The sequence below is a fragment of the Rhinopithecus bieti genome, unplaced genomic scaffold (genome assembly GCF_001698545.2).
Source record: "Rhinopithecus bieti isolate Rb0 unplaced genomic scaffold, ASM169854v2 scaffold_12151, whole genome shotgun sequence".
In the NCBI taxonomy this organism is placed as follows: Eukaryota; Metazoa; Chordata; class Mammalia; order Primates; family Cercopithecidae; genus Rhinopithecus; species Rhinopithecus bieti.
Window position 1 is genome coordinate 398,442 of NW_016807233.1, and position 25,008 is coordinate 423,449.

The 25,008-nt window shown below is 43.6% G+C and overlaps 1 protein-coding gene across 2 annotated transcripts in view; it reads right to left on the reverse strand.

The window, feature by feature from the left end:
- Positions 1–21,647, reverse strand: part of B3GALT5 (beta-1,3-galactosyltransferase 5) — an 82,660-nt gene extending 61,013 nt beyond the window's left edge. For both annotated transcript variants that reach the window (XM_017880690.1, XM_017880688.1), the window contains exons 1-2: positions 21,581–21,647; positions 1,501–1,632 (exon numbers count right to left, since the gene is read on the reverse strand). The gene's annotated coding sequence lies outside the window, so the exon portion shown is untranslated. The remainder of the gene's footprint in view (positions 1–1,500; positions 1,633–21,580) is intronic.
- Between the last annotated feature and the right edge of the window lie 3,361 nt (positions 21,648–25,008).

Sequence of the window (25,008 nt, forward strand, 5' to 3'; positions counted from 1 at the left end):
TTTTTTTTTTTTTTTTTTTTTGTATAGACAGGGGTCTTTCTGTGTTGTCCAAGCTGGTCTTGAACTCTTGGACTCGGGCAATCCCTCCCAAAGTACTGGGATTACAGGCACGAGCCATCACATCCAGGGTCTCTTTCTATCTGTTGGTGGTGATCCTGACTTCTTCAGGATGCAGCACCTGTGGACATGCCATGTTGCATGCAGCTAACCAGTGCTTGGAGACACTGGACTTAAGCTCTTGTTTTCAACCCAGACCCAAGGACTGCCTGTCCCTTTGCAGAACTGCCTAGCACACAGAGTTCAATGTCATGTAGCTTGTACGACTGGGAAGGAAGCAGAAAGTAGAATTCTGAAATAACAGAACTGATTTTTTTTTTCAACCAGCATAGCAGCATTTCATGTTAAGAAGCCTTCAGAATCATTTCCTACCCTCTCAAGGAACTCATTCTTTAAAGGCACACACCGTTCCCGTCAGAGAGACAATCTTCCTAGTGCTAAACGATTTTTTGATGCACTGAAAATTAAATTCACACTCAAAGACTTTTCTGCATTTGAGGAGATTTTCCTGTACCTTGAGCTCTGTCAAAAGAGGCATATTGAAGAGAGGGTAGTTCTGGGACCATTTGCAAGACAGCGCATTGATCGGAAGCCTATACATTCTGGAGTGTCAGCTTAATATGTTGATCATCCTTTGAGGTGGGGCACAAGGAAAAATAAACTATTTCTCCTTCGGGAACATGCAGTGGCATAAGAGACACCAACTTGGTGATAACTGACCATGCTAGGATTGGACCAAAGTGCAGAAGCAAACAGAACCTCCACAAAATGTAAAGATGTCTTGTGCCTGCAATCCTAGCGCTTTCAGAGGCCAAGGCGGGAAGATTCCTTGATCTCAGGAGTTCGAGACTAGCCTGAACAACACAAGACCTTATATCTATTAAAAAATAAAAATAATAAAATTAGCTGCACACCTAATTGGTGGCACACATCTGTGGTCCCAGCTACTCGGGAGGCTGAGATGAGATCACTTGAGCCCAGGAGATCAAGGCTGCAGTCAGCTATGATCATGTCACTGCCCTCCAGCCTGGACAACTGAGCAAGACCCTGTCTCCAAAAAAAAAAAATTAAAAAAATGTGATGGAGTGCAGAGGAAAGGTCAGTTGATTCTCACTAAGGGTTGGACTTCATTGGTGATTTTCTATCTTTTTAAGAGTTAGAAACTCCTTTTGCAAATGAAATGTGTGTGGACCTCTAATGTCTTAAACCAGGTCAGAGATGTTTTGTTAGGGACGGGGGCTTCCAGCCCACTAAACACCTCTGTCCTGCCGTAGCCCCAGAGGTACCACCCTGGGCTTTACCCAGTGCTACTTCAACACCTCCAGATGGGAGGAGAGGGACCTTTCCTTCCAGTTCTAGCCCCCACATCGGTCAATGGGAGCCCCATACAAAATGCTGAGGAAGCTAAGAAAGTCAGAGTGCAGGCAGTTTCTTGTGACTTACTGCGGGGGCTCTTTGTGTCTCCCCTCCTCCTGCCTGTTAGACTTCTCCTTGCTGGCTGGGCCCACGCGTGGATCCACGGGCATGGAGGACGGAAACCCAAGATCACTCAGCAACATGCTTCTTGTCGGCTTCCTGCAAAGGGGAGAAATCACGCATCAACCAGAAGCTTTTCAGTGAAAACTTGAGGACCTCCTATATTCATCCACCAGAACACTACAGCCTTCAAAGTACTTTCTAGACACTCAGTGTCATTCAAGCTTCTGATAATCCCACCGGGAGGGATGAATGGGAGGTGTTATTATTTCACAGATGAAATTGAGGTTCGCTGGTGACTGAGCGCCTCTTGTCACCTCACTGTCCCATGTCCACAATGGAGATGCAGGAAAGGTGCTTTGAACTTTGCTCGGCACCTGGTAAGCCCTCAGTGCACGTTAGCGCTGGTCATTCGGTAGTGACCCAGGAGCCCATCACTAGGAAGTGGGGGACTGGGAACCAGGACTCCGACCTCCAAATTCCCCCCAGGACCTCTCGCTCACTCTGCTATTCGAGTGTCCAGACCAGAAGCATTTTTGGATCTCCAGAATAAAGTAAAAAGTGCTAGCAATGCTTGGTGAATTAATAACACTGTGATGTTAAGGCTCTGTTTTCCAGGATTTATCACGATTGATTTTATTGAGTAAAGCCTGGGAAAAAGAATTAGATGTAAATTTAGAAAAACTCATTTAAGTATCTCTTTAGAGTAATATTATGTATTATTATTGTTTTGTTTTGGTTTTTTGTTTTGTATTTTTTTTGTTGTTGTTGTTGTTGTTTTTTTGAGACAGAGTCTCACTTTGTCGCCCAGGCTGGACTGCAGTGGCGCAATCTTGGCTCACTGCCAAGCTCTGCCTCCCGGGTTCACGCCATTATCCTGTCTCAGTCTCCCGAGTAGCTGGGACTACAGGTGCCTGCTACCATGCTCGGCTAAATTTTTTTTTTTTTTTTTTTTTTTTTTAGTAGAGACGGGGTTTCACCATGTTAGCCAGGATAGTCTCGATCTCCTAACCTCGTGATCCACCTGCCTCGGCCTTCCAAAGTGCTGGGATTACAGGCGTGAGCCACAGCACCCGGCCTTGTTGTTGTTATTATTATTAAAGCTCTGTGCCAATCATTATTCTAAATGTTTGACATTTCTTTCTGGCTACAATTTTGTGAGTTACATACTGTTATTCTTCCATTTTACTGATGAGAAAACTGAGCCACAGAGGAACCAAATAATTGACCCAGGTAAAGCAATCTCCTGACAAACAGAAATAGCCTGAAGTTTTAACATGTACATATTACTTTGTTAGTCCACCTAATTCCTCTCCCACTTTTTGGACTGACTTAGGACTTTGTTGGTTTTGTTTTGTTTTGTTTTGAGACAGAGTCTCGCTCCATCACCCAAGCTGGAGTGCAGTGGCACGATCTCAGCAGACTACAGCCTCCACCTCCTGGGCACAAGCAATCCTCCCACCTCAGCCTCCCGAGTAGCTGGGATGACTGGTGTGTGCCACCACACCTGGCTAATTTTTGCCTGTTTTCTGTAGAAATGGGGTTTTGCCACATTGACCAGGCTGGTCTTGAACTCCTGGCCTCAAGTGATCTGCCCACCTTGGCCTCCCGAAGTGCTGGGATTACAGGCATGAGCCACCACACCCAGCCTCCTCTCCCCCTTTCTATCATTAACAGTATGAATCTAAAGTGAAGGGAGAGATTTAGGCCTACAGAGCTTCCCACTTTAGCTTGAAGTGAATGAGAAGCTGGCAGTATTTAGCATAGATGTATTTCAAAGAAGGAAATCCATAAAGCCATAATTAGCCCCTGAGCTGGAAGCCAGATGAAATTCCTTTAAAACAGAGATAAGGAACTAATTACCCTACTTTCATCTGAGGCAAAACACCAAGAAATGGGGTGAAGAGCAATAAGAAAAATTAATTAGAGGCAAAGTAAAAATGGAAAAGGGAGATCAATGCAAAAAGGAGTGAGATCCTCTCTTGAGGGCCAGGAAAAGCCTGCTGCCCATTTCCCAAATTTCCTCCGCTTTTACAGACTCAACAACATGACTTAGAAAGGCTTTCATGGTTTGTGTATCCTAGGGTGGTCTTCACGGAAATCTGTACCCTGGCTGTTCAAAACGCATTTAGAAAAAAACAAAAACCACTAAGCGGAGTCCAGGATCTCATGTGTGACAACTTGGGGAGACCCTGTCTGCACAGTTTTATAATGCAGGCCTTCTCAGAGCCTTTATTGTGAGTTGAGAATTGATGTGCAACAGGAGCACAGGGAATGCAATATTTCCCAAGCATCTGAAAATGAAATCCATTTTCAAAGATTATGTTGTAGGACTAGCATTTCAGGAGTTCTGCTTTGGGTAATGGTGTTCTAAAGTAAAATAAATCCACGGGAAATAAATCAATAAATGTGTGATACATGCGTTATTTCTGCCACTACCTGACACTCATTTGACAACATGAAATTCAAGTCCATGAACACAGATGGGGGTAGCTTGTGGAGGCCTTTGGAGCCTGAGAAGTGAAAGTCTTTGCATAAACTTGAGTTTTTGACATCTGTGGAACCAGACAACACTGTCGCCAAAGCCCAGGGGGCAGAAAATAACTGCTATGCTAGGAAAGAATGATGAGCGTTTTCAGAAAAGCCAAGTGTTCTTGTCACGTTTTTCAGGCACTAGATCCCTCTCTCCCTGAACCAGAAGATCTCAGCACTTTGTGCTTTGCCACACCCCTCAGAAGCAGCTGGGGAAGGAATGAGTTCACCATATACCTTGTCTAAAGAAAAGCAAGAGGAAAGCGGGAAGCTCCACATTTCCTTGCTCGGATGAGACCCAGCCGCTGGCCTGTGGACTAGCACAGGCTAATAGAATGCACAAGCGTGGGAGCACCAGCCCAAGCCACCGCTGGCCCCCACAGAAGGAGGCGTGGGCAGGCTTCTCCAGGCCACACTCCTCCTGTGCACCCCCTCCAAGCTGGGCACAGCTTGGGCCATGGCTCTGCCTCTCCCAGTGAGGTTCCCCGACGCTCACCAAGGCTCACAAGACTGACAAGGGCAGGGCAAGGGGCGAAAAAGAGAGAAGGCAGGCAGATGCCTCGAGGGACGTTCTACCAGCTTCCCCACCAACCTGCTGGACCTCCTCTGACTGCCTTTCTGGGTGCATGGTGTCACCGTCCACTCGACACTCCCGTCAGAAGCTGTGGGTCTCCCATCTCACTCCCTCACAAATCGCAGTCGCTTCTCCCTAAGCATGTCTTTTGGGTCCAGCTTCTCCGTCCTCCCCAGTCCAGGCCTCACCATATCTGGCAGGCGCTTGGTAGCCACCCTATGCCTGGACTTCCTCCTGAGCTCCACGTTAGAAGAATCTGATCTATTTAAATCAAGTCCTTGCTTGAAAACCATGACTGTGGCTGGCCAGAGCCATACACACTAGAAAGCCCATTCATAGTGGCCCTGAGCTACCCACCCAGCCCTACTGCTGACTGGGTGCTGCACGGCCCCTCCCACCAGCCGTACTGACAGTCCACCGTTTGTGACACAGAACTCTGGCATTATTTATTTCTGCCCTGTCCACTCTTCCCTTCCCCAGGTTCCTAGGAAACTCCTGTTCAGCCATCAAAACCCACATCCCATGCCCCCTTTTCTCTCTCCCCCGCTCCCCAGTTAGTGGCTTCGTCCTCAGGCATGTCTGTCCCTCCTTCTGCAGCAGTACACAGCACGCTGCACTGCGGGGGCTGCTGTCCTTTGGTCTGCACGCTACTCATCTCATCTGGGGAAGAGGACCCGACGTCATTTGTTTTTATGTCCGCGAACTTCGCATGGTGTTACCATGTGAGTGTTAAGTTGTGCACAAGTGGATGCTGAAGCAGTCCTGGCCTGCTTGCTCCTCCTCTAAGAGCTGACCTTCTGCATCATGCTTGGCTGAGGAGGGAGAAAATAGGAAGCAGCAGCAGCTCTTCTTTTTGTTCTCTAGTTTCTGCCTCCCATCACTGAATACAACCAGCATCAGCCATTTGGGCTAAAATATGGAAGAGCTATGTTGAAACTAGAGTGATAGTTGCAGAAGGAGTAGCACATTAGGCTGTGTGCTGAGACACAAGACAGGTCTGTCCCATGAGCAGGCAGTGTCTACGGCTGCAGCACTGCCAGGGACAGCAGCCTGCAGCCACAGTGAAGCTCCAAGAGTCAGGGTGGGGGTAGTTTGGGGTGGGGAGGGTTGCTCCATATTTGGGGGGTGGTATTTTTGTTTACTTTGCCACTTACTTTAAACCCTGGTCACAATGAAAGGACTCTGGGGAACGATGCTCTGAACTATTATTTCTTGCTTATCCACTGAATGACAATTAAAATTTCAACAATACATCCTCATTGGGAGCCTCATGCAAACAAGTCAGGATCCCTCATATTACCCAAGTTCTACCTGCAGAACTATAAACAGGACATGCTCATGTATTCCTATTGATGACTGACAATAATTCCACTGTCAACCATAAAAGAACTCCCTTGTATGAGAAAGTACAGTGCCATGCAGTTAGTGAATAAATTTCTGGAATAAATTGAACCACTAGAGTTAAATCAATAAATTTAGAAAACCTAGGAAACCCAATAAATGGGAAGGTAGAACTTTGCAGTGGGCACAGGGGTCTGTCACAGTCAGAGAAGGTAAGGTAATTCACCCAGGCCTCGAAATAGCAACAGCAATGAACATTTTCCACATCAAAGATTTTAATCTTAGAAAAGGGATCATTAAAAAAGACACATCATTAATCTTATTTTATAGCATCAGAAAATGGTTTAAGTGTTTAATGCCTAGATCTTCCAATCTCTAAATGTAGCGCTATAAATTTTATGACATCTATTTTTTTAGTGATAATAATAGATGTTCTGAGATGTTCAGCTTCCCACTGGTTAAAAAAAAGGAAAGGAAAGGAAAGAAAAAGTTGCTATTCAATAATTTACTCAGCCCCATTCTTCCTTATAGAGTTCTATAGGACAAGCCATCATTTTCACAGTTTTCATGCCTGACCTGCCTCCAGAGCTCTTGAAAACTTTGGAACCAAGAATGTTTTATCGGCCATCCTCCAGAATCACCCTCAGGTGACCTGACCCCACCAAATCCAAAATGAGGGTAAAAATCTCTGCTGCAAATTCCTCCTGGTTTGCCATCTTGGCCAGTCATTCCACCAAGCCTATTGTGCCTTGCAGATAAAAGTTGTAAAACTGAAAGGAAAGTGGCAGTTACAAACTGATTTCCTAATTGATCCTTTTGTTCAACCTGCGTCTACAGGGGAGTTACTGTGTCCGGCACAGTGGTGGACGCTGGGACACAAAGGGTGCATCTTGGAGGTCCTTAAGGAAAAAGCATTCTCAGCCTGTAGAAGGCTCCCAGAAGAAGAAGGGGGAGAAGTGTGTGAATCATGACTCTGAAGAGCATGAGGAAAGATGTCCCTGCAGCTGGGGGGTTCTCCTCCCAGCTTTCCCAGCCCAACTGCCTCACCTCTGGCCAGCAAGGTCAACTGCACACAGAGATAACCATCGGGAGAAGCAGCTGGAAACCTCAGCTTCTTTCCCTGTAGGGAGCTTCCAATTCATGTCTGTTGTCCCTCCAGGAGCTTCCAATTCATGTCTGTTGTCCCTCCAGGAGCTTCCAATTCATGTCTGTTGTCCACATGCTGAGGCTTCTATCCATTCCTTGACGCCTGCTGCACAGGAGACCCTTCCTGCCTCTTCTCTGGCACTGAGCCCCTGACTCTCCCATCCAGCTTCCAGCTCAGCCCGACATATGTCTCTCTGTGTCTCTGTTTATCACTGGTGAATCTTCAGCCTTGGGGTTACCCCATGCCAGCTCAAGGCCCTGCTGAGCCAGCCTGGCCCCCAACTTGCACTGTGCAGATGGGGACGTGGTCACAGAGATTAAAGTAGATCGTGGGGGTCAGGGAGGCCAGGGATGGGAGGGAACTTAAGTAAGGCCACAGGTAAGTGGATTCATGTGCTTGGGCTGCCGTAAGACCCACAGACTGGGCAGCTTAAGTAACAGGCATTTATCCGCCCATAGTTCTGGAGGCTAGAAGTCTGTGACTGAGGGGTCGGCAGGGTGGATTTCTTCTGAGGCCTCTCTGTTAAATGGTAAACGGAGGCACCATAAAAGTTTAGAGTTTATTTGTGAAAACACCGATCCAAACAGCTCCAAGCCAGAAGTGGTCGGGTACACTACTGAGCTAACACAGACTAAGCCAGTTAGGCCTTGTAAGAGATGCAGATCTTGCTTGATTTCCCAACATAAGCAAAACTTAGCTTCAGCTATTTCTTGTAAATGCCTGTATGAAAGAAAAAGGCTAAACCATTACCAGACCCTGATGAACCTGTAGTTATATAACTAGGGACTTTAGAGCAGGAAAGACTAAATAAAACAGCTATACAATTGTCATCAATCAAATGTTTTCTTTGCTTTACTTCTGTGTGTATCCTAGGTTTGTTGTAAGAATTAAATGTCATTGCGAATGTGAAAAAAGCCTTTTGGAAACTATGTGTGTAAATATTATTGCAGTCTCCTTATAAAAAGGAAGTTTGAGGAGAAAAAGGAAAGCGGCACTCTATTGTGCCCCAGGCAAATCATGGCTGAAGCAAACACAACCCTGTGATGAGCATTCCTGGTGCCCCACACCTTCCTGCAGATGGCAGATGGTCTATGCTGTGGGAGGAAGAGTCATGTGTGCATATACATGAGGCTGCCCTGACAGAGAGACCAGGCCAATCCTGCTTCCTGGTGATTGTGGCTTGTCTCTAGGAGGCCTTGGTTCAATTAAGTTAGCAGATGTTTATGAGGCCCTGAATATGTGTAGCCTAGAAGGTCTATGAGAGAATGAAGGGCCCTGGGTCTGACTTAGGCATCCCTGTATACCTAGTACCTATGACACATTGTGTGGCACAACATAGAATAAATAAATATTTGATTGACAGGCAGACTATCAGGCACTGGGCTAGGGACAAGAGTCAGACTGCAGCAAAAGGCGACCATCGCGTAGATGCTAACCACTCACCGCATGCACTATGTTGAGATAGAAGCAAAATTCTCCAAGCACAGAGAAGAAGGGGATTCATTCTGTTCTGTCATTAAGGGCAGGGCAGTGCTGCTCAGGGTGGCCGTGGAAGCTGGGCCTTCCAGGACAGGTGAGATTTTAACTTAGTGGCGAGCTGAAGCACAGGTTTTCCCAGCAGCAGCACGCAAGAAAGCATGCAAATGAGGACATGTGTGGGGGCAATGTTTCCTGTGGCTTCTGGAATCAACTGCGACTAACATCGTTTAAAACGATACAAGTGTATTATCTTACACTTCCCAAGGGAGGTCAGAAATCTCACGGGCTCTGCTGGCTTCTGTGCTTTGTCTCTCAAAGCCAAAACCAAGGTATCATCAGGGCTGAGTTCTGGGGGAGGATCCACATCCAGGCTCATGGGGGCTGCTGACAGAATTCAGCTGTGTGAGGTTGTAGGCATGAAGTCCTTGTTTCCTTGCTGGCTGTTGGACAGGGGTTGCCCTCAGCATCTGGAGGCCGCCTGCCCTCCCTGGCTCATGGCTCATCTTATCCTGACAGCCAGCACCCTCTTGCACTGTGACTCTCTCCCGCCTCTTCCACTCTCCATGGCTTGTCTGCCTCCCTCTTTCATCTTTAAGAGTGCATGTGAGTATATTGGACCCACCTGAATCAGCCAGGATAACCTCCCCATTCTAAGGTCTGCAACGCTTTTGCCATGTAAAGTGCCATATTCACAGGTGTTAGGGATCAGAGGGCAAGTATCTTGGGGGAACATTATTCTGCCAGCTACACAGGGCCTTATATGGTCTGGCTCTGTCCCCACCCAAATCTCATCTTGAATTGTAATCACACGTGTTGTAACTCACACGTGTTGGTGGAGGGACCTTGTGGGAGGTAATTAAATCATGGGGCGGTTACCCTCATGCTGTTCTTGTGATAAGTGAGTTCTCACGAGATCTGAACGTTTACAAGGAGCTTTTCCAAAACCCTTTTGCTCAGGACTCTCCTTCCTGCAGCCAAGTGAAGAAGGACAAGTTTGCTTCCCCTTCCACAATGATTGTTAGTTTCTTGAGTCCTCCCCAGCCCTGTGGAACTTTTGAGTCAATTAAACCTCTTTCCTTTATAAATTACCTAGCCTCGAGTATTTCTTCATAGCAGCATGAAAATGGATTAATACAGGGCCCATGTACTAGAAGACAGAGGACATAGAGTGGAAAGTGATGTGGGAAGAGAAGGAGCTTGGGGCTTTAATGTGAAGGCCTTTTTTTTTTTTTTTTTTTTTTTAATTGAGACAGAATCTTACTTTGCCATCCAGGCTGGAGTGAAGTGGTGAGATCTTGGTTCACTGCAACCTCCGTGTCCCAGGTTCAAGCAATTCTCATGCCTCGGCCTCCCAAATAGCTTGGACTACAGGCGTGCACCACCACACTGGCTAATTTTTGTATTTTTAGTAGAGACAGGGTTTCATCATGTTGGCCAGACTAGTCTTGAACTCCCAGCCTCAAGGGATTCTGACACCTTAGCCACCCAAAGTGCTGGGATTACAGGTGTGAGCCACCACGCCTGGCCACATAATGTGAAGATTTGTGAATGACTTTCTGAAGAATTAGAATGTGATCATGCAGCCACTGAGAAAACCCCAAAAGACTTAAAGCCAGGGCGTGGCAGACTCTACATTTTACAAGAAAACACAAGTAAAGGATGGAGTCAATATGTCTTTGGCCTGGTTTCACCTTCCACTGAGCAAAACTATTAGATCAGAGAAGGCAAGCTGACTCCCCTCCATCAGTGGTCCAAAGGAGAGACTGTCTCAGCATCTTAGTCTGCATGGGCTGCCATAGCAAAATTCCACATGCTGGGTGACTTAAACAACAGGCATTTATTTTCTCACAGTTCTGAAGACTAAAGTCCAAGATCAAAGTGCTGGCAAATTTGGTTCCCAGCAAGGGCTCTCTTCCTGACTTTCAGACGGCCACCTTCTTGCTGAGTCTTCACATGGCCTTTTACACAGCAGAAAGAGATAGAGGTCTCTGATGCCTTTTCCTCTTCTTATAGGGACACCAATCCTATTAGAGTCTCATCTTTCTGATCTCATTTATCTTTTATTACCCCCTGATAAGCCCTACCTCCAAATACAGTCACATTGGGGGTTAGGGATTCAACATAAGAATTTGGGGCAGAGGGCACAAGTCAGTCCCTAACACTCAGGTTTCTCGATGGAGGATTCAGAAAGTATGAACAAGGCTCATATTCTAACCCTTCATGTCTCAACGGTCTCTGGCCATGGCTGACATTAAAATACATCAGTGCACTGATGGAGAAGAGAGAAAAATCTTATTTCATTTCTTTAATGTTTACTTTTTGCCTTCCTTTTGCTCTAGCTGTATTTCCTTGGTGTGGCAATTTATAGCTATTGAATCTTAAAGGAAAAAAGAAAACACAATTTTTATTGAGAACTCATGTATGCTGAGTATTCATTAGTCAGAAGAAAATCTTGGTAGGAAATTAGAGGAAAGAAAATCTTCCCACTTACAGCAGCACTTGCCAAGTCATTATCAAAATGAATGTTGTGCTTTATCTCGGCTGGCTCCAACCAGCTGCAGTATGAGCATCTGGGACCTGGGATGTCAGAACCCATTGGACTTCACGGAAGACAATTTCCTGATCAATGAGCAGTGGGAATTATTTTGACAGACTGCATATAGACCCATGGAATAATTTCATCCTGTCTAGAAGACAAAAGTCAGTGCTTAATTAGCATAATCACTCTGAACTTCCCCATTCTTGCAGTTAAAATCCCCAGAGTTTTCTGTTCAGCACACTAGTTGTATTATCCAAGGTCCTCCAGAGAAACAGAAACAATAGGATGTGAAGAGAATGAGAGAGACAGATTTTAAGGATTGAGTCACACTATTTCAGGGGCTGGCAAGTCCAAAATCTGCAGGGCTGGCCATCAAGAGTAGAGACCCAGGGAAGAGTTGCATTGAAAGGCAGTCTGGGCTGGGCATGGTGGCTCATGCCTGTAATTCCAGCACTTTGGAAGGCTAAGTTGGGAAGAACACTTGAGCTCAGGAGTTTGACACCAGCCTGGGCAATGCAGCAAGACCCCATCTCTACAAAAAAAATTAAAAATTAGCTGGACATGGTGGCACATGCCTGTAGTCCCAGCTACTCAGGGGGCTGAGGTTGGAGGATTGCTTTAGCCCAGAAGGTTGAGGCTCCAGTGAGCCATGATCACACCACTGCACTCCAAGCCTAGGTGACAGAGCAAGACCCTGTCTCAAAAAATAAATAAATAAATAAATAAATAGATAAATAAATAAATAAATAAAAGCAATCTGGCAGCAGAATTTCTTCTTGCTCAGGGGAGGTCAGTCTTTTTCTCTTAAGGCCTTCAGCTGATTGGCGGAGGCCCACCCACATTATAGATTCTGCTTAACTCAAAATCTGTTGACTTAAATGTTAATGACGTCTAAAAAAAATATTTATATTGTTGAAACAAAGAACAGGGCACCATGGCCTAGGCAAGTAGACACATAAAATTAATCATTACACCACTCAGTAAATTTCTTCACTGGCATATGTTCCTTTCCCTGTCAAAATAATAAAGATGGCTTTGTATTATTTAGCACTGGTGGTCTTTGTTTTATTCTTGGATGGTCTGGTGAGTCCACTGACATTGTCCAGCCGGAACTTATAAAGCAGAAAAGCACAGCTCCTGGAGCCCTCAAGTGCTGAGGCTTGGTCTTCCAACTCTCCTGCAGCCTGGGTGCCTTGCAGAGGCAACTGAGCTCAGAGTGCTCCTGGACTTCTCACTGAAACTACAGTTTGTTGTGTTGAAGCTAAGCTGTCCAAGTACCATAGCTCATGCCTTGTGTTGTAACTGATCAGTAGTCTCCTGTGAGACTTTATTTTTTTTCAATTTTGTGTTTCCATTGGTTATTGGGGAACAGCTGGTGTTCGGTTACATGAGTACGTTCTTTAGTGGTGATTTGTGAGATTTTGGTGCACCCATCACCCGAGCAGTATATACTACACCCACTCTAGAGTTTTGTCCTCTGAGGTTCCAGTCTCAGTTTGTTTTTGGTGTGTCTGTGATATGTCAGAAGATGAAAAATTGCCACATTTCCCAGGACTCAGGCTGTAGAGGGAAACGCTTCTATGTCCCTGATGTGCTCAGCCTAGGACAGCTGAGTTTGAAATGGTTAACGCCACCCCCACCACTCCTTAAGAAACTATTTCAATTCTGTAATGGCCATTAGCTGCAAACTCTAGAATTATCTAGTTCAGACAGTTAACACTAAATAGAAGAAAATTAACACATCAGATTACAAAGTTTCGTGTAATAAATGCTTTATACAAACTTGTAAGCACTTAAATAAATTTTAAATAGAATAAATCCAAAAGGAAAAAAAATGAACTCCTAATGCTTCAAATGTTTTGGTTCTTTTAAGCAAAACATTCTTACTGAGACTGCAGTTCTGAAAGCAAAAAGAAAGGTTTAGCTAGAGTTGATTTAATAGCCTTGGCTAATCATATTTGGCTCATAAGGAGGGACACAGCTGAATCACCACTGTTAACAATTTAAAGAGAGAGAGCTATACACTTATATCCGTATAGACAGAAATTTCTCAAACAATTAAACAATGTTTAATCAAAATGAATCATTCAAAATTAGACCATTTTGAGGCCAGATATGGTGGCTTACACCTGTGATCCCAGAACTTTGGGAGGCCAAGGAGGAAGGATCACTTGAGGCCACAAGTTCAAGGCCAGATTGGGCAATATAGTGAGACCTTGTCTCTGCAAAAAGTTAGCCAGGCAAGGTGGCACTTGCCTGTAGTCCCAGTTACACGGGATGCTGAGACAGGAGGATCCATCGAGCACAGGAGTGCAAGGCTGCAGTGAGTAATGATCACACCACTGTACTCCGGCCTGGGCAATACAGTAAGACTCTGTCTCAAAACAAAAATAAACCATTTTGATAATCTGCCTTCTCTTTGGTTTAATAACAGTATAAAAACATTAGTAGTATAATATTCTAATTTATGTACATTTACTTTATTTACTTCCTCATAGAAAGCTTAATCTGAACTTCTTAAATTTCCTGTATTAATTTCCCCTGGTCTTAAACTAACATTGCTTTTATACATTTTTAGATTACAAAAATGTGTTCAACTAAATTGAATTTGGGCCAGGTATGGCGACTCATGACTGTAATCCTAGCACTTTGGGAGGCCAAGGCAGGAGGATCACTTGAGCCCAGGAGTTTGAGACTAGCCTAGGCAATATAGTAAGTAAGACCCCATCTCTACAGGCGAAAAAAATCAAAAAAAGCCTAAGAGTGGAGGATGAATCTCCATATGGTTTCCCCTTTCAATTTTTCTCTTTTGACCATTTCCCAAGGTGTGGCTGTAGTGTGGAACAATCTGGAAACAATATTGACAGCTTTGTCTTTCTGGCAGGGAGGAGAAACTGGAAAAAGAGACCTCTGTGTTCCAAAGAGTGATTTTTTCTTTCTCCTTTCTCTTACTGCTTTACCCTAAATAGAGCTCCATTTGCATAGAACTGTATGGCAGCAATGGCAGCAGCTGGAACTCTGATAGAAATTTATTTTTCAGGAGAGAAGAACAGACAAGGGACCTCTTGGGAGCTGGGAATATATAGATAATTCTGATGTTGAAAACTGAACTGACCTTGAAACTACGGCCAGAGAAGGTGAGAAAAAACTTGTGGTCTGAATGTAACCAGGTTGACTGAGTGCTTAAATAACGATGATAAGAATAAAAAAAAAAAATCAACATTCTTCAGAAGATTTTAATGTGACCCAGAGTCATATTACAACGTAATATTCAAGCTATCCAGGATACAATGCATATTTACTCAATATACAAAGAACCAGAAAAATGTAGCCAATTCTCAAGGGAAAACACAATCAACAGATGCCAACCCTGAGATTACCCAAATGTTGGAATTATCAGACAAATACATTAAAGCAGCTACTATAATTATACTCCATAAAGTAAAGGTAAACACTACTGAAATGAGTAGAAAGTTAGACATTATCAGCAAATAGAAAGTTTAGGACTGAAAAATACCCTCATCTGAAATTGAAAGAGAAATTACTGGATGGGCTCAGTAGCAGACAGTGACTAGAAAAATGGGGTTTTTCATCAGGTTCTTGGTGTCCACAGCTAAAGCATAGTTCCATGACTAGGACCACCCACAGGTCAAAGAAAAAAGGTGAAAGAGGGCAGGCGCGGTGGCTCATGCCTGTAATCCCAGCACTTTGGGAAGCCAAGGCAGGCGGATCACGAGGTCAGGAGTTCAAGACCAGCCTGACCAATATGGTGAAACCCCGTCTCTACTAAAAATACAAAAATCAGCTGGGCATGGTGGCAGGTGCCTGTAATCCCAGTAGGCTGAGGCAGGAGAATCGCTTGAACCCGGGAGGCAGAGGTTGCAGTGAGCCGAGCGTGCCACTGCGCTCCGGCCTGGGGGACAGAGTGAGACTCTGTCTCAAAAAAAAAAAAAGGTGTAAAGAAGAAAGACAATAGAGAGCTTACCTCATATGGGTCACTTCTTCGGGCTTTGACTCCTCTCCTGAATTTGCCTTTTATTTTTACTTTTCAGAGTCATCAGGTAATTGCTTTTTTTTTTCTTTTTCTTTGTAGTTGACATGTAGTAATTGTACGTATTTATAGATTCAGGGTAATTTATTCAGGGTAATTTATTCAGGGTAATAATTCAGGGTAATTTACATATCAATCACCTCAAACATTTATCATGAATTTGTGTTGTGAACATTCAAAACCCTCGCTTCTAGCTTTTTGGACAAAACTTACTGTTAACCATGTTTATCCTACAGTGCTGCAGAAAACTAGAATTTATACTTCCCACGTAGCTGTAACTTTACATCATTAGCCAGCCTCTCCCTATCATCCCTTCCTTCCTACCCTTCTTATCCTCTAATAACTAAAATTCTACTCTCTGCTTTTATGAGCTCAATTTTTTTTTAGTTCCCACAAATGAGTGAGAACATTCAAAGTTTGTCTTTCTGTGCCTGGCTTATTTCACTTAATATAATGACCTCCAGTTCCATCCATGTTGCTGCAAATGATGTGATTTCATTCTTTTTAATTGATGAATAGTGTGTGTGTATATGTATATATACACACCATATATATTTATATATATACCATATACCATATATATATACCAAATTTCCTTTATCCATTCTTCCATTGGTGGAGCCTTAGGTTGATTTCATATCTTTGCTATTGTAAAGAGTATTGCAAAGTGCAGGTATCCCTTTGATATACTGATATCTTTTCCTTTGGGTAAATATCCAGTAGTAGGATTGCTGGATCATACGGCAGTTCTATTTCTAGTTTTTTGGGATATCTTTATACTGTTTTCCATAGTGACTATACTAATTTGCATCCCACCAGTAGTATATGAGTTCCCTTCTCTCCTGACCCTTACCAGGATCTATTATTTTTTGTCTTTTTGATGACAGCTATTCTAACTGGGGTGAGATGATAGCTCATTATGATTTTTATTTGCATTTCCCTAATGACTGCTAATGTTGAGCATGTTTTCATATCTTGTTGGCATTTCTACATCTTCTTTTGAGAAATGTTTATTCAGATCTTTCGCCCATTCTTTAATCAGACTATTTGTTTTTCTCCTGTTGAGTTGTTTGAGTTTCTTGTATATTCTGGAAATTAGTTCCTTGACAGATGAATAGTTTACAAATATTTTCCCCCATTCAACAGGTCATCTTGTCACTCTGTTGATTGTTTTCTTTGCTGTGCAGAAGCTTTTTGGTTTGATATAGTCCCATTTGTCTATTTTTGGTTTTGTTGCCTGTGCTTTTGAAGTCTTACCCATAAAATCATTGCCTACACTAATGTCCTGAAGTATTTCTGCTGTTTTCTTCTAGCAGTTTTATCATTTCTGGTTTTATGTTTAAATCTTTAATCTATTTTGAGTTGGATTTTTATATGGTGAGAGATAGGGGTCTAGTTTCATTCTTTTTCATATTGCTATTCCGCTTTCCCAGCACCATGTATTGAAGAATACGTCCTTTCCCCAACGTATGTTCTTGATGTCTTTGTCAAAAATCAGTTGGCTATAGATACATGGATTTATTTCTGGGTCCTCTATTCTGTTCCATTGGTCAATGTGTCTGTTTCTACACCGATACCATGCTGTTTTTATTACTATTGCTTTGTAGTATATTATGAAGTTAGGTAGTGTGATGCCTCCAGCTTTATTCCTTTGGCTCAATGTTACTTTAGCTATTTGGGGTCTTTTGTGGTCCCAGACCAATTTTAGGGTTGTTTTTTCTATTTCTGTGAAGAATGTCATTAGTATATTGACAGTGATTGAATTGAATCTGTAGATTGCTTTGGGTAGCGTCAGATATTTGCTTTCTGTGTTTGCCTGGAGTTTTTAGTTATAATCTGTGGTAAAAATAAGCTATACTGGGCTTAATTCACATTGGCCAGCACCAGAAGTAGGTGTCTTCGGTTATATTAGATGAGGCAATACAGATTCATCTTTAGAAAGAATTATAATTCTTAATTATTATTATGTTAACTTTCATCATGCTCATTTTTAAATGTGTATTTTCACTCTTGCTAATGTGGATACCAATATAACAACTGTTTCTTATTCTGTAATCGATCTATCCTGAGTAATCATTTTAATATTGTTTTGCCCAGATTTAGTCTCCAAATTTAGAATCATAAACTAAGATGTCTTTTACATCTAAAATGTCTTTGGGGTTTCCTGAGTAGCTACTAATATACGTGAATATTGGCTACTTCACTGTATAAAAGGGAAAATAACAAAAATAATTGAGTTTGTTTGGCATTCTCCAGATTTTGATTAGGCAAAACTATCTTGACAGCTCTTCTGCTTATCAAACTCAGGATATAGGAATATCCTGGATGGGCACAGTGGCTCACGCCTGTAATCTCAGCACTTTGGGAGGCCAAGATGGGTGGATCACAAGGTCAAGAGATCAAGACTATCCTGGCCAACATTGTGAAACTCCATCTCTACTAAAAATACAAAAAATTAGCTGGGAGTGGTGGCGCGCGTCTGTAGTCCCAGGTACTCAGGAGACTGAAGCAGGAGAATGGCTTGAACCTGGGAGGAAGAGGTTGCAGTGAGCCAAGATCGCACCATTGCACTCCAGCCTGGCCACAGAGCAAGACTCTGTCTCCAAAAAAAAGAAAAAGAAAGAAAATCCTAACTAATTAAACAGGAAATTTAATCTTCCTAGCTTAATTAGAAGCAATATATTGTTAACATAGCTATGTCTTTGTGAATACAAACTTTTCAGATTAAGAAGAAGGATACGTATGTTCATGCACAAAAACTGGTATGTTAATAGTCTACCAATTCGTTTGTTGTAAGAGATATTTTGTTCTACATTTAAGTATCCTTCTTTTTTGAGGATAATTATAATTCACTTTATGTTTTAAAATAGAGCACTAGAGGTCTGTCAATGCTCTTTCTATAATAAGTTCCTACTCCAAAGTGATTATTTATGATATTTCTATACATTTACATATATTATACCTTAAAGGAGGATATTTCCTTTATTCTGATACTATTTATTATCACAATAACTCTCAATAGTAATATGGTTTACATTTAATTTGCTTACCATTGGTTAGTCATGAGGCTTCTATTTCTTACTGACTGTTCTAATTCCATGATAAACTGAAACCAAGATGATAGTGCCAACCTGAAAATGTGATAATTTGTCTTCCCAAAAGGAGGGATTGGAAAAGAGTTGAATTTCCATTTATAGCATCATTTGAATTATCAAAACTGCCTGTCGTTTCCTGACCACGAACAACTAGCCTTCTTTTGACAGAATGGGTACATTTATGGACTCATCCCATCCTGTCTAGAGGGCAGTTTTTAAGGCTTAACTATCATAATCACCATGAACTCCTCATTTCTAGCAGTTAAAAAACCCTGACTTTTCCCACTAGCAAATACAGTCACGCGTCGCTTACCGAAGGGGATACATTCTGAGAAATGCGTCCTTAGGCAATTTCATCATTGTGTGAACATCATAAGTGACATAGCCTACTGCATAGCGTACTACACACCTGGAGTAGATGGTACAGCCTATTGCTATTGAGAGGTGAAGCTGGCTGAGCTTCTGGATGGGGTAGGGGACTTCCAGAACTTTTCTGTCTAGCTAAAGGATTGTAAATACACCAATCAGCACTCTGTATCTAGCCAAAGGTTTGTAAATACACCAATCAGCACTCTGTCAAAACAGACCAATCAGCATTCTGTAAAACGGACCAATCAGCACTCTGTAAGATGGACCAATCAGCTCTCTGAAAATGGACCAATCAACAGGATATGGGTGGGGCCAAATAAGGGACTAAAAGCAGGCCACCCAGGCTAGCCTTGGCAACCCGCCCGGGTCCGCTTCCAGACTGTGGAGGTTTTGTTCTTTCACTCTTTGCTCTAAGTCTGGCTGCTGCTCATTCTTTGGGTCTGCACTATCTTTAAGAGCTGTAACTAACACTGCAAAGGTCCACAGCTTCACTCCTGAAGTCAGCCAGACCACCAACCCACTGGGAGGAAGAAACAACTCGGGACACGCGGCATTTAAGAGCTGTAACGGCCGGGCGCGGTGGCTCAAGCCTGTAATCCCAGCACTTTGGGAGGCTGAGACGGGTGGATCACGAGGTCAGGAGATCGAGACCATCCTGGCTAACACTGTGAAACCCCGTCTCTACTAAAAAATACAAAAAACTAGCCGGGCGAGGTGGCGGGCGCCTGTAGTCCCAGCCACTCGGGAGGCTGAGGCAGGAGAATGGCGTAAACCCGGGAGGCGGAGCTTGCAGTGAGCTGAGATCCGGCCACTGCACTCCAGCCCAGGCGACAGAGCGAGACTTTGTCTCAAAAAAAAAAAAAAAAAAAGAGCTGTAACACTCCCTGTGAAGGTCTGTGGCTTCACTCTTGAAGTCAAGTGAGACTACACACCCACCGGAAGGAAGAAACTGCCTACACATCTGAACATCTGAAGGAACAAATTCCAGACACACCATCTTTAAAGAACTGTAACACTCACCGCCAGAGTCCTCAGCTTCATTCTTGAAGTCAGCAAGACCAAGAACCCACCAGAAGGAGCCAATTCCGGACACACTATAGCCTACCCAATGACACAACCGACTACACACCTGGGCCACAAACATGTGCAGCATGTTACACTACTGAATACTGTAGGCAGTTGTAACCCAATGGTATTCGTTTATCTAAACGTGTCATCACTCACAAAAGGCACATACAAATATATTATAATTTAATGGGTCCACGATTGTACATACATCCTGTCATTGACAGAAATGTTACGTGGCACATGATGGTAACTGTTTTGTAATTGTTTATTTGTTCTCTGACATGTACATTTTCCCATTTAACTCTCACGAAAGTAGTAAAATAGAGAAAATATTATGTTCATTGGAACTTGAGAGAGGTTCTGTGTTTTTTACCCAAGAATAAGCAGCTGGTTAAGACAAAACCAAGATGTAAACCCAGGCCTGTCTGATTTCTGCGCTCATGCTCTTGTCTACTGTATTAATGTATTAGTGTCCTGTGGCTATGGTAACAAATGACCACAAACTCAGTGGCTTAAAATAACACAAATTTATTATCTTATAGTTCTGGAGGGCAGAAGTTTCTCATGATCTCATGGGGCTAAAATCAAGACAGCAGCTGGGCTACCTTCCTTTTTGGACGCATTAGGGGAGAATTCATTTTCTTTCCGTTTCTGACTTCTGGAGACCACCCTCATGCCTTGGCTTTTGACCCTCTCCATATTCAAAGCCAGCAACAGCCAGTTGAGTCCTCCATACGCTGTCATCCTTCAGGTCCTTCTGCCTCCTTCCTCCACTTTTAAGAACCATCGTGATTCTAATTGGCCTACCTGGGTAATCCAAGGTAACCTCCCTAATTTCACGTGAGTTGATTACCAAACCTAATTTCATCTGCAATTTCAATCTGCGTTTCCGTGTGAACGAACATAGTCACAGGTTCCAGGGATGAAGACGTGGACCTCTTTGCAGGGCCATTATTTTGCTAGCACACCTATGTGATAGACCATCTCATTTCAGAACACCTTTAGCTGCCCTGTGATTAGTTAGAAAGTTACCTACAGATGGAGAATTTGCCATTTCTTTAAAGTTTGGCTTTACTAAGTGACCGTATCAAAGGTTACCACCTGTGTTGCCAATGTCATATAATAAATGACAAAACCAGAGTAGCCAGGGCATCCTGACTGCTCTCTACAAGCCCCTCGGCAGGACAGCCTCATATCTACCCACACACATTTCTCATAGACTTAACTCACAATATCCCCATTTCCAGGGACTCCCACCTGTTAGTGGTGTAGGGATCTGTTCACCACTCTTGACCTAGACCTTGCCCCACTGGCCAGGACACTAAGTGGCCAGCAGGGGCAGTAGCATCAAATACATCTGCCACCTCCTCCCAAGAGGTAGGTAACTGTCCCTAGCCCACCTGCCCACCTTGCATTTATGTTGTGATTTAAAAATCATCAGGAAAAAAAAGGAACAGCTTATTGCTAAGTCGTCTTTCAAAATCAACTCTGTGTTAAAGAAAGCACAGACGCTCAGTGAGGCAGGACACAGAGGCAGCAGGCAGCAGCTAGGCCTGGACTGGCAAAACTAGGCCAAGTAGAGCCCATTTCTGCTCAGATCGCCTCGCTCCCTGGACAGTCTTCAAGGTCTAAAAATGACATGGCTCTGTTCTGACTCAAATCCATTCATCCAACCTGCTTCCCTAGGACACGGGCCTTCAGGCTGCACTCAGCTGAGCCTGCTCTCCTTCCAGATCCCCCAACAGCGAGTTCCAGAGCCTGTACCCTCACCAGTGTCCCCACAGCTATGACCCTGCCAGGGCAAGAAACCAGCTGAGCTGTCTTTCCGCTCAGCAATGTCTGGGAATCCTACCTGCTTGGTCCCAGGACTGACTTAATCCATGGCAGTGCTCGGCCAGACACACCGCAGGTCAAATGCCTCAAGGGAAAAAAAGAAAAAAGTTACAGCAAAGCAAACTGCACCCCTCCCTTGATAAAATGCAGGAAGTATTGCACCATATCAATTTAGAGAACATGTAGATTTGTCAAGGACAGAGAGGAGATAATAAAAGTGAATACTAGTAAAGTGGGAGGAGCCCTACACAATGAATCTAAAGATAAGGTCCTTCTGTTTACAAGCTCATAACCTTGGGCGAGCCTCTCCGACAGCCTTGGACCAAAGGGTTGTGTGCGGGTTCACTGAGAAACAGGCCTGACACACAGTGGCCCTCAACAAGTGATGGCTGAACGAATGCGTGCAGGGTAGGCTGAAATCCAGAGCGGAGGAAGGGAAGCCATACGTAGAGATTTATTTGAATCCTACCTAATTGGTAACTAAAATCTTAAGATCAGTCATGGCATATAGGGTTAAAACCAAGAAGGGCAGTGTATTAGTCCCTTCTCATGTTGCTGTAAAAAAATCCCGGAATGGCGTAAACCCGGGAGGCGGAGCTTGCAGTGAGCTGAGATCTGGCTACTGCACTCCAGCCTGGGCGACAGAGCGAGACTCCATCTCAAAAAAAAGAAAAAAGAAAAAAAAGAAAAGAAATCCCGAGACTGGGTAATTTATAAAGAAAAGAGGTTTCATTGGCTCAAGAAAAGAGGTTTAATTGGCTCACAGCTCCCTGTCCGTATAGGAAGCTTGACAGGCTTCTGGGGAGGCCTCAGGAAACTTTCAGTCATGGCAGAAGGAGAGTGAGAAGTAGGCACACGTTTTACATGAGCAGAGCAGGTGGAAGAGAGAGAAGGGAGAGCTACTGCACACTTTTAAATAACCAGACCCTACAATAACTCACTCATTGTCACAACCAAGGGCAATGGCACTAAACCATTCATGAGAAAACTGTTAACCACCCAATGGGTTCACCTTGCCCGCTGCCTAGAGAAGAGCCAATTTATCAAGACAGGGGAATTGCAGTGGCAAAGAGTAATTCACTCAGAGCCGGCTGTGTGGGAGACCAGAGCTTTATTATCACTTAAATCTGTCTCCCTGAGTGTTCAGGGATCAGAGTTTTTAAAGATAATTTGGTGGGTAGGGGCTTGGGAAGTGGGGAGTGCTGATTGGTCAGACTGGCGATGGAATCATAGGGGGTTGAAGTTAGGTTTTCTGGATGTCTTCTGTTCCTGGGGGTGGTGATGGCAGAACTGGTTGGGCCAGATTACTGGTCTGGGTGGTGTCAGCTGACCCAAGTGCAGGGTCTGCAAAATATCCTCCAGCACTGAGCTTAGGTTTCACAATAGTGATGAGATCCCCAGGAGCAATTCGGTGAGGTGCAAACTCTTGGAGCCAGAGGCTGCATAACCCTTAAATTATCATTTCTAATCTTGTAGCTAATTTGTTAGTCCTGCAAAGGCAGACTGGTTCCCAGGCAAAAAGGGAAAGGGCTGTTATCAATTTTGTTTTAGAGTCAAACGATGAACTGAATTCCGTCCCAAAGTTAGTTCGGCCTATACCCAGGAATGAACAAGGACAGCTTAAGGGTTAGAAGCAAGGTAGAGTCAGTTAGGTCTGATCCCTTTCACTGTCATGATTTCCTCAGTTATAATTTTGCAAAGGCAGTTTCAAAATGCCCCCATGTTCCAGTCACCTCCCACCAGGACCCATCTCCAATGCTGGGGATTACAACTGAACATGAGATTGGGGTGGAGACACAAATCCAAGCCACATCAGATAGAGGATGTGTCATCTTTTAGGAAGGCAGAGGAAGTGGAGACGTGCCCTTCTGACAGTGGAGTCACAGCCATGCGGAAAGCACCCCTTACGGTGCAAATGCACTGGGGTTTTTGTGGGTCTTGGGTGAAAGCCAAGTTCAGGGATTCCCATGTATTTAGTAAGAAGACTGCTTGCTTTTTTTTTTTTTTTTCTTTACCTAAAAAAAGAGGTCCTGGATCCCTTCACATAATAACATCTGCTGCCTGAGAAGATAAACCCTGATGAAAGGCCACCTAGAATTTAAATGCATTTGCACCTTCTATCTCACAAGGATCTTTCCACATCTTTGCACAGAGATTCTTTATCCAGGATACTCCCACGGTTGAGGGCACACTGGGATTCCAGAGCCCCTTTTCAGAGCTCTCTGCTCCTCAGGGGTTTGGAAATTCTAGTAAAGTGGAGAAATATCCTGAACTCTGAGTCAGACAGTTGACTTTGAAGTTATGTTCTGGCTCACAAAAGCTCTATGATTGTGAGCAGCTTATGTAAACTCACTAAGCCTTAGTTTCTTTATCTGTAAACAGGGAATAATACTAATTCCCTTCCAGGTTTACTGTGAAGATTGACTCCAATAACATATGCAAAACACCAGACACAGTGTAGGTGCTCAATGAAAGTTAGCGTCCTTCCTCTCAACATGAAGGTCACGTGTAAATTCACACCCAAAAATAAAAACCCAGGAAAAGAAAATCAATACAGCTCTGAAAACTTATATCAAAATAATTATCAGATAAATCAACTTTCCTCTATTCCTCTTTTTCCCTAGATTTGTTTGGAAATTATTTTCCCTTTCTATCTGTTGGGGCAACTAAGTTCCTCTTCAAAGACTCCACTTTCTGGTCATAAGCTGTAAAAGTTGTAAATCAATCCTAGCCCCCTTCTTCTTCAAATGCAAATCGCACGTTTCCCCTTTTGGAAAAGTTTAAGTCTTAGCCAATCGAGATTAGCTTAGATTGTGCGGTCCAACCCCAGCCAATAGGAGAAGGACACAGAAACGGGAACTGCACTAGGATTAAAACTCCTTTCCCCTTTGTTCAGTGTGCTTTTACGATTGTAACAGGTGCAGGCAGCACCCTTCTGCAGAAGTAAAGGTACCTTGCTGAGAAATGTTCTAAGTGCAGGTTTCTTTTGCCTACACTGAGCACTTGTTTCCTACATATCCTTTCGCTGGTATCCTTTAAAATTAGACTAGGCATATGTGACTTACAAAGTCCAAAGTTAGTCCAATCTCTCTCATCCTCCTGTGCAATGCAAAAACATCACAATGTGGACTCCAGTCACCCTTCCCCAGGTCACATGGCATTGTCCTGCATTGCATCTCTTACCTCATTTATAGCCCAAAACTAGTCTTCATTATTTTTATTTTATATAATCTGTGCTTTTGTTTTTTAGTAGTCTTTTTCATTGAAGGTTTACTACTTTCCACTTATGTTGCATTCACTCTTCAATGATTGCTAGCTGGCTCTAGAATTCTAGATTGATAGTAATTTCTCTCAGATATTTGAAAATGCTCTTGTTTGGCATAATAGTTATTAAACACAGGCTCCATCCTCAGAATCCCTGGGATCCCATCCTGACTTTGTCAGTTA